This window comes from Chenopodium album, chromosome 9 (assembly GCF_948465745.1).
Source record: "Chenopodium album chromosome 9, dcCheAlbu1.1, whole genome shotgun sequence".
NCBI lineage: Eukaryota > Viridiplantae > Streptophyta > Magnoliopsida > Caryophyllales > Amaranthaceae > Chenopodium > Chenopodium album.
The window spans coordinates 1,072,512-1,084,536 of NC_137842.1; the positions used below are offsets into that span (position 1 = coordinate 1,072,512).

Here is a 12,025-nt window from a genome sequence, read left to right on the forward strand (position 1 = left end):
CCGAAAGGAATGTCCTGCCCGTACCCGAAAAAGGAAGAATAGTCAGAGTAAATACCACGGGCAGTGGGATCCCTATCGTATCCCTGGGGTGGAGGCTGAAACCAGTCAGGGTGAATAGCATCATCGGGAATGTTGCCCCGACGAGCATAATCATCGTACATAGGGTAGAGAGCTCTACCCTGGTTCCTCTCCAGGTACCCTAACCTCTGGTCAATAGAGCCTACCATCCTCCTAAGGTCAGTCTGCGAATGCTCAATACGTCCTAGGGCCTGACCTATACTCTGAAAATCCCAAACTGGGTCAAAGTCAACATGAGGGACTGAATGGGACATACGAGGTGGAGAGAAAGCCACCTCAGGCTGGGGTGGTGGAACTGGTGGTGGTGGTGCCTGCCCCCTAGCGTTGGCAACTAAAGCATCATAGGTGTAAGAAAGTTGCCCTGGGGGAAAGGCGGTCAAGTCTGGACTGGGAAGGGGAAAAATGGGCAAAGGTTGCTCGTTCCCAGTCCGTATACACCAAAAGGGTGTCTGCTCGCTATCCGGTCTAACCCACCCCACATCCTCAAAATACCTAGCAGTCATGTAGGTATCTGGTCCACAGTTAGTCAGCTGGTGGGGTCCGTCTACTACAAAACCGGCCTTTTTCACCGCTAATCGAGTGATAAGGACACCTAAACGGATAGGGGACTTGGAAGTGGTGCTGGCTGTGGCATGCCGACTCAGGTGGTGAACTATAAACCTGCCTATGTTCAATTTCCCGAACCCGTATACATAGTGTCCTATTATAGCTAGTTCGTTGGTTTGAGCGTTATGAGGCTCGGCCCTACCCAAAAAACACAATCCCGCAAATCTTTGCCAGATTTTCGGGACAGGGTGATGAATGGGTTTGGTACTAGCATGCTGGGGGTTGGGGGCAGGTAAATCAGTCAAAGCAAAATATAAATCACCCATTTTATAATCTGCGTGCCACTGGTGAGATAATTCAGAATTTAATTCAAAAATTTTACAAAATTCAACAAAAGTTAAACTAATATTTCTATTATTTAACCTGAAAAATAAATTAGGCCCATTTCAACTACTAACAACATGAAAAGTGGACAAAAATTCACAGGTGAGTTCTCGGTATGTAGGATAATGCATGTCAACAAATTTTCTCATGCCAATATCGTTCAAAAATCGTTTAACATAATCAAACAAACCATATGATTCTAGGGTAGGGCGGTGTAACCACCGAGAAGGGATTACCTCACGACCGACCAAATGCTCCAATCGTTCTTTCTGTTCCCGGCTCACGATCCGGATCGTCGGCCAATACGGGAGCTGCAAGTCTGGGTCGTACTCCTCCCTCGAGCTGGAGCTCCTACCAAAAATGGATCTTGCCCTCTTTGTAGCCATGTGGAAGAAATGGGTCGAAAATTTTCTGAATTAAAACTGAAATTTTTTGTATGAGGGTGAAGAGGATGAAGAGAGGATCACGAATATGTAAAGAGTTTTGAATTTAGATTGGTAATGGAGGAGAAATCTTAGAGAGAAGTTAGAGAAAATTTAAGTTTTAGAGAGAGAAAGTGATGGAGGAAAGAAGAAATGAAGAAAGAAAGAAGAAAGAAAGAAGAAAAGGAACGACTGAATTCCCTCGCGCCCGGTCGGGCGGTGGCTCGCCCGGTCGGGCGATCTTCAATATTAGGGCCTGGTTCTCGCGCCCGGTCTGGCGGACTTCGCCCGGCCGGGCGATCTGAAGTTCTTTATGTTCGCGCCCGGTCGGGCGATCGGACCAATAATTTCCACCTTTCTCTCGCGCCCGGTCGGGCGCTAGTCGCCCGATCGGGCGAATTTTTGCCAAGAATTTCTTCACTTCTCGCGCCCGATCGGGCGAGGCTTGCCCGATCGGGCGGACAAATTAGTCCGTAAACGTCAAAATTCGCGCCCGGTCGGGCGAAATTTTTTGTTTTTGGAACCTTGTTCTCGGTCGCCCGATCGGGCCCGAGACTAAATCGGGGAATGCTAATTTCCTTCTGTTCTCAAAAAGTTGTCTAACTCTTTTCCTTCAAACCTGTACAAACACTCATAAAACTCATTAAATTCCCTCATCTCTCCTCACATAAGAAAACGAAAAGAAAAACTAGTCTAAAAAGCATTAAAAATACGGGTTGCCTCCCGCAAAGCGCTGGTTTATCTAGGTCCCGCACGACCTTCTTACCAAGTACAATTCCTAGGACCCTTGGCCTAACGCTTGATCGGGTGGTTTCTCACCCGGTCTAGCGATGTTTAGGCTGCGATGCGGCTTCCTGACATAACCTGTGGGACGCCAAGTTGCCTTATCTGGTGGATCCTCCTTGACTTAGAATGGGGGATCTTCAATGCTACGCACTAAAAACCCTTTTTCGATCGAATGTTGCTTCAAATTGTCATTGCGTTCAACACTTGCAACTCGATCTGGCGGAACACATACTGTAGGCTCGATTCGCACAACTTGCTCGATCGGTTCCACTTGTTCATCCTCGAAACCAAGACCAACATTGTAGAGTGCTCTTTCTATTGCATCGACTTCCTTTTGCCATCTTTCTATCTCATGTGAAAAGGATGCAACACAAGATACCGCCTCCAAGGGATCTTTTTCAAGAGCTTGGGGCTTGTTAGAATAATTTACAACCACATTGACACTGAAACATTTCTCCTCAGTCATGGAGCTTTTGGGGGCATTATTCAGATTAAAAACCACTTTATCGTCCCCTACTGATAGTGTTAGCTTACCACTTCTTACGTCTATGACTGCTCCTGCGGTGTTAAGGAATGGTCTACCCAAAATAATTGGGGTTTGCATATCCTCAGCCATATCAAGAACAACAAAATCCACAGGTATATAAAATTTACCTACTCTGATGGGAACATCCTCTAAAAGACCTAGGGGGTATTTGAAAGAACAGTCGGCCATTTGCAGAGTTATATTGGTAGCTTTTAATTTACCCATATTCAACTTAGAACACACAGATAATGGCATGACGCTAACACTTGCACCCAAATCACATAATGCATTATCAATCAAGAGATTACCAATATGACAAGGGATAGAAAAACTACCCGGATCTTTTAATTTAGGTGGAGACTTATTTTGAAGTACGGCACTACACTCTGCAGTGAAAGCTACTGTCTCTACCTCACTAATAGACATTTTTCTCGTCAATATTTCCTTCATAAATTTTGCATATGAGGGGATTTGTGTGATCAATTCAGTAAAGGGAACTATTACCTTCAAATCTTTTACCACCTCCAGAAACTTACCAAACTGCTTATCCAAGTTTGTCTTCAATTGACGATTGGGGAAAGGAAGTTTGATAATTGGCTTTTGAGCATTCTTATCTTTGTCTGGAGTAGCCACCTTCTCTGGAGTTTTACCCTGCAATGTAGAATTAGATGTGTTAGTATTATCCTCTAGCCCTGCAGGGCTAGCAACTACATTGTTTGGTTTAATGGAATCAAGATTAGCATTATTTAATAAAATAGGTTCATCAACTCTGGGCATAGAGGGCCCTTCATAGTTTGAACCACTCCTTAGAGTGATTGCAAATGCTTGATCCGTAGGCCTAGTCGGCTGTGCCGGCAGGGCTCCCTGTTGGCGTGCTTGTAGAGTAGCGGAGAGTTGCGCAATTTGATTATCTACAATTTTATTATGCGCTATAATTTGATCAATTGTCGCATCTCTGCTCTCCATGTGCTTTTGCATATTGACCAACATTGCTCTAATTTCCCCCACAGAAGGGTCGGAAGAAGAGGGGGGTTGTTGTGGTTGATTCTTCTGGCTAGCATTTGGGTGATAATAAGTCTGCTGCTGTTGCTGTGGCACCTGTGGTTCTTGTGGTGGTGGATTTTGAACATTAGTGCTTCGGTAGGAAAGGTATGGATGATTCCGATACCCAGGATTGTAAGTGTTGGAGTATGGGTTATTCTGCCTATAATCTTGGAAGGCATTAACTTGCTCCACGAAACTCCTGCAATCCTGCTCCCAATGACCTACAATACCACAATTTTCACAGAAAACCTCATTAGAATTATTATTAATTGCAGAAACATTAGCTACATTAGTAGTGCTCGGATTATCTAATTTTTGGCAAATAGAGGTCAGTTGAGCTTGCAAAAAGGATACAGAGTCGACACTATGTTTCCCCTTGTTAGCAAATCCTCTGGGATTCCCATATTGGGAATTGTGTATCGCCATATCTTCAATAACCTGACCTGCATCATCAACATTAAGATTCATAAATCTCCCACTAGCTGCAGAGTCTAAAATTATTCTGGAAGAATTTCCAATGCCGTTATAAAAGGCTTGGATTAACTGCCATTGTGCTAAATTATGGTGGGGGCATTCTCTTTGTAAGTCCTTGAACCTCTCCCAAGCCTCATATAAGGACTCATCGGCTTCTTGGGCGAAGTTTTGAATCGCACTCCATAGTACTGTTGTTCTCTCTGCAGGATAATACTTGTTATAGAAATTCAAAACAAGAGTTTCCCAGTCAGTTATACCAAGTGTAGTTCTATTTAAGCCATTAAACCACAATTTAGCTTTTCCAATTAAAGAAAAGGGAAAGAGAATCTCCCTGATTTGGTCTTGAGTGACCCCGGCTTGCCTTATGGTGTTGCAATATTGACAATAGTCGGCAATGTGAAGATTCGGGTCTTCACCCTTGGCTCCACTGAATTGCTTCCTCTCTATCATCGTTATAAATTGGGGCTTGATCTCAAATTGAACTCCATCAAGAGCCGGAGTAGGGGTGAGATGTGGAAAATCCGTAAGCTTTGGTTGTGAATAATCACTAAGCTTCTTTGGAGCCGCCATCTCTGATTCTGTGTCTGATGATGCCTCTAAATCGCTAGAATCAGTTGGAGGATCGCGGTGATTATTGTTGTTATCACCAGAATCCGCCAGGATTTGCTTGTAGAAGTTTTTCTGTCTATGGAAGGAACGTTCGATCTCAGGATCGAATGGGATGTAACCTGATCTGGAACACCTGGGCATAAACAAAAACTAGAAGCAAATATGAGATCTGTCTCAGAGAACTAACGCTCTCTGAGACAAAAGAGAAATAATCTAGACTACAAAAACAATCAGAAATAAAAATAAAACCGTTTCCCCGGCAACGACGCCAAATTTTGACAGGGTAAAGTCGTATCCCCTAATAAAAAATAATTACCTAAATCACTAACTAAGGTAGATAGGGAAGTAGGGTCGATCTCCACTGGGAAACTAGTCTTTTTACTCCTAATTTATTATTATAATCTAAACTATTTAGGTAACCAATATTTAACGTTGAATAAGAAACTAAACTACAAAGAATAAGAGTAGGGAGAAAATAATATATAAAAGGATCTAGGGCATAGGTTCACCAATAAATAATACTCCAGGGTAAAACATAGTAATCAATCATTGACATTGCATAAATAACATGATTAACAGGCTCTCGCAATTTATTAATCAACATAGATCTAACAGGCTCTCGCAATTTACTAGATCTAAGTTCTTATTGAAAATAGCCTTTAATATCAAATTAACATCTGCTCGATTCATCAATTTAATATTGCTATACTTTTACAAGCCGCAATTGCAAAACATTAAAACAATCCAATAAGAAATTATCATGCAATACCAATAATCAATAATAGTCAATCATCAATGCATCAATTAACCAGATTGTAAAGGGCTCTCGCTACGTATTACAATCACACAATTAATTTACCGGTATTAAATCTCATCTCTCGAATCTTGACTTAACCATTTATAAATTAACTTGCCTATTGAAACTAGACCTAAACATTAATTCTCATCTCTCGATTCTTGAATCAATATTGTCAAACTCATGCATAAAAGATAGGCCTAATCTAGTCACAGAGCATTAAACCAATCAATAGGAAATTAATCTAGCATTGATAATCAACAACAATAAATTACCCCTTCATATTATTTATTAGATCCCCATAAACCCTAGAAATTAGACTACTCACACATAATTAAATATAAACTAAACAAAGCAAATAAATAAATCATGATCAAAGGAATAAAATAAATAACTAAGATTAAGGGAAGAGAAATCGTTACCGAAATAAATCTGGAATTAACGAAAGAATTAAGAACAAAAGTTTAGAGAGAGATTAAGAGAGAGAAAACTAAGTAGAGAGAGAAAGTCTAAGAGAGAAGAATTAAGAGAAGAAGAAGATGAAGAAGAGGTCCTAAAATCGTATTACGGGGGAGTATTTATACTCCGTACAAAAATCCTAAACTAAAACAAATTAAAACGACGCTAAGCGTCTCCTAAATATACACGCGCCCGATCGGGCGAGGCACCGCCCGATCGGGCGCGCCTTTTTTATCTCTAATAGCAATCTCGCGCCCGGCCGGGCGCGTCACCGGGCGCTTCTCCCGCCCGGCCGGGCGCGCCTCCGGGCGCCAGCCTTTTTGGCCGGGCGGCTCATTTGGGCCAATATTTGGACTTCGATTGAGCTCCAATTCTTCGGGCCAATCTGGGTTTCCTCTTTGGGTCTTGAATACTCGGTCCAAATGCCTCGATATCACCTATACCGAGCCCTTAATCACCGGTTCGATGGCTCTAACCGGCCCTGGGCTATAAAATCTGGTCGTGTTTCTCCAATGCTTGTGATTGCTCCAAAATATCTCGGGAAAATACTCCAAAAGCATAAATCCCTGCAAAAGTCAACCAAATCTACGAAAACACTGGAAAACACCAATTAGTAATAAAAATGGCTCTAAAGAGCCAAAAACACTACTAATTACGACCAAGGGACGAGGGTAAAATACTATATAAAACGGACACATCATGGAGACCGACCATTTTGTACCCATTGCAATCGTGTGGGTCATGACAAAAAGGGGTGTTATCAGATTATTGGCTTTCCGCCGGGTTGGGATGACAATCGAAAAGGTGGAAGAGGTTGTGGTCGTGGTGGCTCTAGCAATCGTGGAGGTAAAGGAGGTCGTGGTTATGTGGGGGAGCAAGGGACCTCATCTAATGCTCCTACATCGGCACGGGCTAATGCGGTGCAAGGAGGGGGTGCAACCAACTCCGGTAGTAGCTCTTCATCGCAAACAAATCTTGTTCAAGGACTTGCGGGAGTTTCGGTGGAGCAAGCACAACAAATAATCGATATTTTGAGCAAAACCAAGTCCCGATTGGAAGGTAATACAAGCGTATTATGGATTGTGGATACAGGAGCTTCTAATCATGTTACTAATGATTTGTCCATCATGAGAAATATCAAGACCATACAGAATTGTCCGGTGGGTTTACCGGATGGTCAAACGGTGAATGCGAATCAATTGGGTTCGGTCACCCTAGAGGGTGGTTTGGTGCTTGATAATGTGTTATTTGTTCCCCACTTAAATTGCAATTTAATTTCTGTAACTCAACTTAGTGATGAAAACCGATGTATAATTCAATTCACTAACAAAATTTGTGTTATTCAGGACCAGTTGACGAGGAAAGGGATTGGCGTGGGTGAACGACAAGATGGACTTTACTTTTTCCGAGGTGTGCCGCATGTGAAGGTTCTAGCAGTGGATTGTGTGGTGGATCTTTGGCATTAACGAATGGGTCATCCGTCGGAGAAAGTTCTAAAGTTACTTCCATCTGTGAGTAACTCTATTAGAAAAAATAATGATGTGTGTGATGTATGCCCTCGGGCAAAACAATCTAGAGATAGTTTTCCTGATAGTGAGAATAAAGCTAGCGGTTTGTTTGATTTAGTTCACATTGATTTGTGGGGTCCGTACAAGGTAGCATCGTCATGTGGTGCTAAGTTGTTTTTGACAATAGTTGATGATTTTTCTAGAGGTGTTTGGGTTTATTTGATTCAAAATAAAACTGAAGTTGAATTTACCTTTCTCAATTTTATTGCCTTGATTAAACGACAATTTAATAGAGATATAAAGGTTGTTAAAAGTGATAATGGTACCGAATTCAATCACCTTCAAGATTATTTTGTTCAAAATGGTATTATTTTTGAATCATCTTGTGTTGGAACGCCTCAACAAAATGGGAGAGTATAGAGGAAACACCAATATATTCTTAACGTGGCTCGGGCTTTGCGTTTTCAAGGAAAACTTCCTATAAAGTTTTGGGGTGAATGTGTGTTGACAGCATGTTATTTGATTAATAGAACTCCTAGTTCTGTGATTCAAAATAAAACTCCATATGAGATGTTATTTGGTAAAATTCCCCCATATGAGCTTATAAGAGTGTTTGGATGTTTGTGTTATGCACATAATCAACGAAGTAAAGGAGATAAATTTGCGTCGCAGAGTAGAAAATGTGTTTTCTTGGGTTACCCCTTTGGGAAAAAAGGGTGGCAACTGTTTGATTTGGAATCTCGTGAGTATTTTGTTTCACGAGATGTGAAATTCCATGAGCGTGTGTTTCCATTTAAGGAGAGTTTGACAAAGAATAGTGATCAATTGAAGACTTCGATGATGTTTGGTGAATTGGAGTTTAGTTATGATGATGAAGAAGATGAATTTATGGCGTGGCACAATGGTGCATTGGCGTATAAGGGGGATGAGATGAGTGCGAGGGAGGTGGCTGGCCAGCCGAGTGCAGCAAGGCAGCCACACGCAGCCAGCCAGCAGCTGCCAGACCCAACGTCCGCAGCCAGCACGCAGGGCAACAGCTACTGGTCTGGGCGCTGGAAATCCAGCGAGCGCTGGCAGTCCACCAGATAGCCGCGCTGGTGCTTCTGCTTGGGGCGCTGGAAATCCAGCGAGCGCTCGCCAGGCAGCACCATCAGCAGGCGCTGGCAGCTCGCTGGATCAGCAGCCCCAAGCTGCCACAACTCAAGACGCTGCTGCAGCAGCCCCTAGGGGTACGTATGAGGTGTCGGAGGGTGTACAGCAGCAATAGAGGGGGGACAAGGACGGTGCAGGGGTGGTTTCCGGCGAGGCGGTTTCCGGTGAAGAAGAGTTGGGTCGGGGAAAGAGAGTAAAAATTCCTTCGACAAAGCTGCGCGATTGCGTCACACACACCATTCAGAAAAGTAAAAGTCCACCTACACCCGCGACATCATCCTCGTCAGGTACTCCTATCCTATAACATATTTTGTGAATTATGATCGTTTTTCCGAAAAACACAGAAACTATATTGCTGCAGTGACAGAGGCAAAAATTTTGAGACCTTTCAAAGAAGCAATGCAACATGAAGGCTAGAGAGAAGCTATGGCCTTAGAAATAAAGGCTCTCGAGGATCAGGGAACTTGGACACTAGAAGATCTTCCGGTGGGAAAGAAGGCACTTGGAAGCAAGTGGGTGTAGGGAATAATTTCAAGCCTTTAAAATCCCACTAGCTTGAACCCCACTGTGATCATACACTAAAGTACGGTGGCGTCCAAAAGGGAAGAAGATAGAGCAAAAGATTCGCCAACAAGTTTTTAAGGAACTTGTAAATCGTTCACGAGGTGAAGGTTACACCCCTTAACGATCCAAGAGATCGTCAACTCCATAAGGTCATGAACCAAATAAGGGTTCGGGGATGATGGTACAAATCCAACCTAAAAGAGATTGAACCTGCCCTAATAATAGGCCTCTACTTTATTCTGCTCGTATTCATGTGCGCTTTCTGATTAACATACAATCAATAGGATTAACCCTAAACCTGTTTAATCTATGTTGGTTGAATTTAATGCACAAATAAACTATTATTGGCGATCACTTGAAATTATAATCACAATTAACCTAACAAGATTATTAATTATCTTATTAAGCGTGGTTACAAGTACAAAGTTCCCTTTAAACATGCAATAAAAGTGATCACGCAATAACAATAAAAAATATATCAAGCAACATAATAAATAATCATCATCATTAATAACAATAATAAAATAATCACAATCACCATAAAAATAATGATAATCATAAATTATAATTATAATCATGTTAAAGCATAGCAAGATCCTAGGCATGATACTAACAAGATTAATAACAAGCCTAGCATGTCACTAAGCATTAAAAATCAAATCTTTAACCCTAACATGATACTAACATGAATAAATATTAGGAAGAGAATAAAAGGCATCATAGCAATCATATTTAATATTAAAAATACCCTAGACATGATACTAGGAATATCATAATAACAATATAGACATGATATCTACATCATAATATCAATAAAATCAATTAAAGCACTTACTTGGATGCCTCGTACCTCTTTCTAATAACAAAATACACACGTTAGTAACTTCAAGGAAAATAATAATCAAAGCAATTAAATTAAATAATTGAAATAGAGATTTGGGACCAAACCCTCAGAAATTAAAACCTTTCACGTCTAGGGCGAAGGCAACTTCGAATATGACTAGGTGTTTCTAGATCTAATGAATGCGGAATTTTGTATGTGAAAACAAAGTTTTTAAGAAAAGAATGAATGAAAGAGATGAATGAAAGAAATTGAATGAAAAGAATTGATGGACAATTCGATTGTAGATGAATATTTGTGAATGATTTGTGAATGAATGAAGAAGAGAATTGAAGATTCTTGGTGAATGAAAACGGAGTTTTTGATACGATATTTATAGAGAAAATCATCCAAAAAAGATAATTTATCAAAACAGAGTCAGAAGACCGCAAAACCATCTTGGCGCCAGCCCTGGCTAATTGGCGCCAGCACCAGTGGCTAGCGCCAGGCGCCAATGGCTAGCGCCTGGCGCCAATCCTGGTTCCAGGCGCCAAGGCCTGGGGTTGGACGCCAAACTGATTTTCCACGCGTTTTCGAAAATCTGATAAATTTCCTGTACTGGAAGATAAAATAATATAATTCCAATCGAAAATGCTATTTGATCTGATTAAAACTCTGAAGAGTCCCAATTGAATTAGGAATGATAAGACCTTCTAGAATGTTCTAGAAGACTAAAACCATTCCTAATTGCATTAGGAATGATAAATCATATTAGGCCCTCCCCTAGATCATTAGGCCGTACATAAAGCTCAAACCGGACCCAGTTTAGTAAATTGGCCATAACTTCCTCAATATTCATCGGAATTGGGCTTATAATATATCGTTGGAAAGGTCTTTGCAAGCCCTATCCAACTACACCACTATTGGACCCATATCATGGACCAACCAAACCGGATTGGCTGTTTTCTTAAAATAAAGTTTTCAAAAACAGGGAGAAGAGAAAAGAAATAAAACTTTCCGCAACACTAGACCTTTCCACACTTTCGTTTCATTCGATTATGATTCGACGTGAAAGGCACTCATCACTGGGTTTGGTTTTGGGGAGACACAAATGGGTGTCTACAGAAGCCCCCACTTTGACTGAGTTTGGAGAAACGCAAATTTCGAAAACAAAAGTCAAAGTAACGATAGGGACGGAGAATGATTCAGAACGTTCTGCGATCCTAAATCAATCTTATAACGCCGATACCTGCAAAACTAGCATTAGTTAAACAGATAAAAGAGTTAAGAAACGCGTATCTTGCACCGTCGAGCACACGTCTCTGAAAGTAACCGATTTGCCGCTTTACTGTTGTTTTGATGACCCCCTGCAAGCTAGAGAATGCCATCCCGCTTGAAAACCGCTACGCCTTGTAACTGCTTCCAAATTAGAAGATTGCTTCGCCCGAAACTATCCTCCCTGCTGTGATAATATTCCACGTCCAAGGGAACATCATCGAAAATTATTTCTCTTGAAATAATTCTCATCCGCATTATGACCATCTTCCATGCCTCAGGAATTATGATCGAAGACAATTTCGCCCTGAAATTACCTTCAGTTGTTTGTGACAACTTTCCACAATCTAGGGAACGCCACCTTGCTGTTTCGATGTTCACTCGTCTCTGAACAAAGAGCTTCTTTTTTATATGATCTTCTGAAATGAGGTGTCCACGCGTCTCTGAACGAAGAGCTTGATAATAGGATGCCCACGCGTCTCTGAGCAAAAGAGCTTGTAGGAAATGTCCACGCGTCTCTGAACAAAAGAGCTTGAAAATAGGAAATGTCCACGCGTCTCTGAACAAAAGAGCTTTGATGAT

The 12,025-nt window shown here is 41.5% G+C and overlaps 1 non-coding gene across 1 annotated transcript; it reads left to right on the forward strand.

The window, feature by feature from the left end:
* Window positions 1-4,342: 4,342 nt before the first annotated feature.
* Window positions 4,343-4,449, forward strand: LOC145561019 (small nucleolar RNA R71). The gene has a single exon (XR_014093602.1). It is a non-coding gene; the product is annotated as a small nucleolar RNA R71 (small nucleolar RNA).
* Window positions 4,450-12,025: the final 7,576 nt, after the last annotated feature.